Genomic DNA, 6,125 nt, shown 5'->3' with positions numbered 1-6,125 from the left:
GAAACTTAAAAAATAGAGGCAGCTCACTGGTAAGTGCTGCTATTTGAGCTATTTTTAGATCAGGCCAGCGGGCTACTCATCTGGTCCTTACGTTGGTGACCCCTGGTATAGACTATGGTGTGTTGCCTTATTCAGGAAGTACTCTTTGCCATTAACTTGAATGTGCCAGTCTTTTATTTTGTGGAGTCCTATAAATTATTCATACATTAAGTATTATTCTTGTTACGGTTGATTGTAACGTGGATCTTAGTTTTGATTCCCAAATTTTGAGGAGTTGAAATCGCTTTGTAAAAACGCTAATCGGTAGCATGTCTCTAGCAAATCCAATGTAAATTAGCATGAAGCTAGCACACTTCGAAAATTAGGAGCTTTACTTTACTTTTGAGGACCTTCTTCTTGCTTTCTTGGCATGGGAAATTGGATCATTACCTAGGTGGCAGTCCTACTGATTCTGCTCTAAGTGCTTCACTGCTTGTTTCCTTGCCAAGTGCTTGGCAAGGAAACAGTTTTCAACCAGGCATAGCATTACGTGCAACAAAAGTATCCAAATATGGCACCTCTGGATTTCTGTATCTGGTAGTGCCGATGGACGATGGTCATTACCTACAGTACCACATTTCTTAGCCATCCCTAGTTGCCAGTAGCCAAAGAGCTGAACCAAGATAGATAATGCAATCAAGGACCCCCAGTAGATCTAATATTGATAATTGTATATTGCTACACCATTACTATGGCGTATAATAATCCTACATAAATTAGCTACCTTAAACTATGACGTGAAGGGAAATATTCATCCTCATATTCATATTTAGATTTGTTTCCATCCATCCATTTTTACCACATGTCCCTTTGTCAACCAATTTATTGGTTCTGTGACAGAGCCCATTGAAATGAACTGAAATCAATGTACATTTTAACATGGAAAAACTCAAACTTTTAGATAAGAAATACAATACAATACAGTTGAAAGTACTACTATAATGTGCAGCATTTACCTTGGAGAGTAAACTCCTTCCACCTGCTTCACAGTCAAACACACCACAAGCAGCTTCTTCATATTTTCATGGATACATGTTAGACACATTCTGTAGTGATGCACTCAAATTATTTTGTCAGATCATTTTTTTGAAGAAGTATTTATTTTATTTAATTATTATCCACTTTTTCTCAGCACTGTCCTTCATTCGTCCTTCCCATGCTTGGAAAAACAAAGTTTTGTCGAGCTATAGTAAGACCGTATTTTTGGGGGGTGATCTTAAGGGGGTTCACTGTAACATTTGCTACACCAACTAACGGCAGGGATGCTTGCAACTCAAATTTTTGCTTGCAACTTAAAGCATAACATGAATTTACCATGAATTGATTAACGTGGCCCCCGACTTAAAGTTGAAAAACTTATTCGGGTGTTACCATTTAGTGGTCAATTGTAGGGAATATGTACTGTACTGTGCAATCTACTAATAAATGTCTAAATCAATAAAAAATTAGCTGAGAGACAGATTTTACCTCAAACCACTGTTAAGTTGCGGTACCACTGTATTAGCGAATTAATGTAATATAGAAAAACTGATACATTGTATTAAAACTTCATTTAACTAATTTTCTTGTTACTTAGGTCTTGTAATATTCTGGTTTTGTACATGCTAACAGCAGAAACTATACAATAAAATTATTTCATGAAATCACCTGACTCCTGCGATGAGGTGGCGACTTGTCCAGGGTGTACACCTCCTTCTGCCCGATTGTAGCTGAGATAAGCACCAGCGCCCCCCCGCCACCCCAAAGGGAATAAGTGGTAAAAAATGGATGGATGGATGGAAATCACTTGACTCTGCCAATTATTCTGTTTCCTGAATTGTGTCAGGCTTGATCAAAATATAGGACAGAGTAGGGATTAATTCAGCAGGCTTTTATTTTGAAAGCTTCCTTTCACCTCCAGAGTCAGGGCAATTCAATATAGGCTATAACTAAACCAGTCAGCGAAAAAGTGTCCAAAAAAAATGAACAACCGTCAGTCCGAAAGGAGGAAAACACAAAAATAACAAACTATTTTTGGCGCCTTATAGTATATGAAATGTATTATATAAACAAAAAACACTCCAACAGGAGGAAGAAACAATGGCTATGAAACTTGTACACTGTCTCTAATCTAATAAAGGTTAACAAAAATTGTCACTCAAAAAAATGAGGAAAAGGAACTGTAAGAAAAAACTGAAAACTCACCACTTCGGCTGCAAAACTAAACACAAAATCACTCTGCTGAGGAGGAGAAAAAGAAAACTCAAAATATCAACGAAGGAATCCAGGATCAAGGTATTCAAACACGAAGACGAGGCAAGGCATGGACAGGAGGCTAGAGAGCCACGATAAAACGAGACAATCTGGCACAAAACAAAGGGAGGCGTGGGCTTATAAGACACATGAGGGTAATGGGGAACGGGTGGAAACAATCAGGGTTCAGGGATGACGTCAGACTGATGACACAAAAGGAAGGGCAAGTGACCTGAAACGAGAGGAGTTACTTTTCAAACTAAAACATGCAATTCACAAGACAGACGAAACCAAGACAAGACATTCCTCACCGCGGTGTGACAAATTGTGTCTTCTGGGCAGTCGGTTTACCTGCTCAAGTTCACCTGATAGGGCGCTGTTCCAGCTTCCATGCCTCTGTTTCATAACAAAACGTTTTAAACCACGGTTAGCTCACCCATCCTGTCCTGTACTGTACTTTGCAGTTGTTCCAGGGACTGAAGCAGTGGTAACTTTTATTTATAAACCTTTCCTTGGACCACTCCTTTAATACCTCAATCATCTCACTGTTGATAGTAGTTAGTCTGCACTCTTTGAAGACCTGCTTCTACTCTCTGTGCCCACAGATCACATTGTCCGTCCATCCATCCATTTTATACCGCTTTTCACTCCCAGGGTTGAGGGGGTGCTGGAGCCTATTCCAGCTGCACTCGGGAGAAAGGCAGGGTAAATCTTGGACCAACACAGATAGACAACATTCACACACTATTGCCAGTCAACCTATGTATGTACCTCTCATTCAGCTTCGGAAACAATCTCTCTGATTTTGGATCAATTTTATTAACACATTAATTAGTTCCAGCTGAAATAACACTCCCCATCTCTCTTTAACCCTTGTGTAATGTTCATATTGTTGTTACTCAGCCCAGTGTTTTTGGGTCTGATGGACCCGTTGCATTTTGTGGCTTTTAATGCTTCACAATCAAACACTTTTATGCTAAAATACTGAACAGATGTTTATTGGGATAAGGTAAACATCTACTGAGTAACAATATGAACGTTGCATGGAAATTTCTCTGCCAGTTTCTGCATCCCACAGGGATTCTTCCTTTGCGGTTCAAGGTTGCAACATTGTTTGTCAACACTGTCTGCTCTCATTTTCTCGCACATTTTACCCTCTGATGTTCTGTGTACCTACACTCTGTCCTCCTCCTTTGTGTGTGTGTGTGGGTAGTGGTATACAGAACATCAATTTTCACACTTTGATGAGCCCCAGGGTCTAGTGGACCCGGACATCTTTTATGTAATAGAAATGTGTAGGGGGGTGTATGGTGTGTGGTCATTAAATATGTATTGGGATATATGTTCTTCACAGAAAATGAGCCAAAGTCAGTGAGTCTGTTTGAAAAAATAATTAATTGCATAATTTTTCTTTTAATAAAAAATGAAAACGGGACCCACAGACCCGAACACCACACAAGGGTTAAATTAGCATTGTTCGCTAGCAACAAAAGAAGCTAACAGGCTAAGTAGTCAAACAATGTATGTGTCATGGTTGCTCATGGAGGTCACTTACCAGAAAACATTGCCCTTGGCGGAGAATTGCACATCACTGCGCAGAAGCATACATCCACCTGTTAGTGGGCTAGTAATACATACTGTAATAATTAGGCTATATTATATCATACAGCAATAATTATAAGAAGTACATAACTTCCTGGGTGTATATTTAGCAGATGCCAGCCTGTGGCTGTGCGATAGAACCTTTTGTAAACCTAATTTCTTAATGGTCTAAGACAGGGGTGTCAAACATAAGGCCCGCGAGATGAGTTTGCCATGTATAAAAATGAGCCAAAATTTTTGAATGAAAAAACCTGCTTTTCTAAATATGTCCACTAGATGTCACAATTGCTTTGTAGATGATGGTACATATGTAAAAAAAAAAAAAAAAAACACACAAAAAAACACGTTAGTGCACCAGTCTAGGAAAATGAGCAGACTACATTAATTTGTAATTTGATTTTGATATTATTTTTTTACCTTGATAGATTGAAAACTTTTTGACTTATGAATATTGTCACATAATTTATTCAAAAAGTATAAATAACGACAAATAAAGATAGATTATTATTACAACATGTAAGTGTAAAAAAAACCCAACAACATTATGATTTGTGCATTTTTAGAATGTGCTTGTTCTATTTTTAAACAAAGAAGTTGTCTTTGTTTTTAAGTTATCGCGCCGTGATTTTACCCGTCCGGCCCACTTGGGAGTAGATTTTTCTCCATGTGGCCCCTGATTTAAAATGAGTTTGAAACCCCTGGTCTAAGAGTTGTGCTGGACAGTGAGTTGACAGCCTGGAGCTTTCGGCTCATTGACTCGCACTGCATAAAATATTGTATCTTAAAAGCCTACAGAAATGAGATTTTCTATCTAAACGGGGATAGCAGGTCCATTCTTTGTGTCATATTTGATCATTTTGCGATATTGCCATATTTTTGCTGAAAAGATTTAGTAGAGAACATCGACGATAAAGTTTGCAACTTTTGGTCGCTAATAAAAAAGCCTTGCCTATACCAGAAGTAGCAGACGATGTGCCCGTGACGTCACCGGTTGTAGGGCTCCTCACATTGTTTACAATCATGGCCACCAGCAGCGAGAATGATTCAGACCGAGAAAGCGACGAGTTCCCCACTAATTTGAGCGAGGATGAAAGATTTGTGGATGAGGAAAATGAGAGTGAAGGACTAGAGAAAAAAAAAAGACTGTACAGTGGGAGCGATTCAGATGTAATTAGACACATTTACCAGGATAATTCTGGAAAATCCCTTATCTGCTTATTGTGTTACTAGTGTTTTAGTGAGATTATATGGTCGTACCTGTACAACCTGAAGGTCGGCCCCGCACCTTTCTTCAGCACCAGTCGACGGGTGGTGGCGATGCCCATCCCTGCCCTTTTTAAGGGACCCTCTCCGAAACACGATCTTTCGAAATGATCGCTGCATAATAAACTGTACTTTGTGTGTGTGATCCAATCCAACCGTGTTCGCTTGACCGCTCTGTTCCATAGTAAAGCTTCACCATCATTTTTCGGGAATGTAAACAATGAAACACCGGCTGTGTTTGTGTTGCTAAAGGCGTCTGCAATACACCGCTTCCCACCTACAGCTTTCTTCTTTGACGTCTCCATTATAGGGACGGCGTGGGGCAGTGGGAGAGTGGCCGTGCGGAACCCGAGGGTCCCTGGTTCAAATCCCACCTAGTACCAACCTCGTCACGCCCGTTGTGTCTTGAGCAAGACACTTCACCCTTGCTCCTGATGGGTGCTGGTTGGCGCCTTGCATGGCAGCTCCCTCCATCAGTGTGTGAATGTGTGTGTGAATGAGTAAATGTGGAAGTAGTGTCAAAGCGCTTTGAGTACCTTGAAGGTAGAAAAGCGCTATACAAGTACAACCCATTTATCATTTATTTATTCATTGAACAAATTGCAAAAGATTCAGTAACACAGATATCCATAATACTTTGGAATTATGCGATGAAAAGAGACAACTTATAGCTATAAACGGTGCTGGAACAAAATGTCCTCTACAATGCGTGACGTCACGCGCACGCGTCATCATACTGCGACGTTTTAGCATGATACTTCCGCGCGAAATTTAAAATTGCAATTTAGTAAACTAAAAAGGACGTATTAGCATGTGTTCCAATGTTAATATTTCATCATTGATATATAAACTATCAGACTGCGTGGTCGGTAGTAGTGGGTTTCAGTAGGCCTTTAACCAGTAGGGATGTGTGTGCTCAAAATGGAAGCCCAGGGAGGACGCAGGGCTCGATGCATAAACGAGTACGTAAACCTTTTGCTATTTTCCAA

This window comes from Nerophis ophidion, linkage group LG17, assembly GCF_033978795.1.
Source record: "Nerophis ophidion isolate RoL-2023_Sa linkage group LG17, RoL_Noph_v1.0, whole genome shotgun sequence".
In the NCBI taxonomy this organism is placed as follows: Eukaryota; Metazoa; Chordata; class Actinopteri; order Syngnathiformes; family Syngnathidae; genus Nerophis; species Nerophis ophidion.
This window is presented reverse-complemented; position numbering follows the sequence as displayed.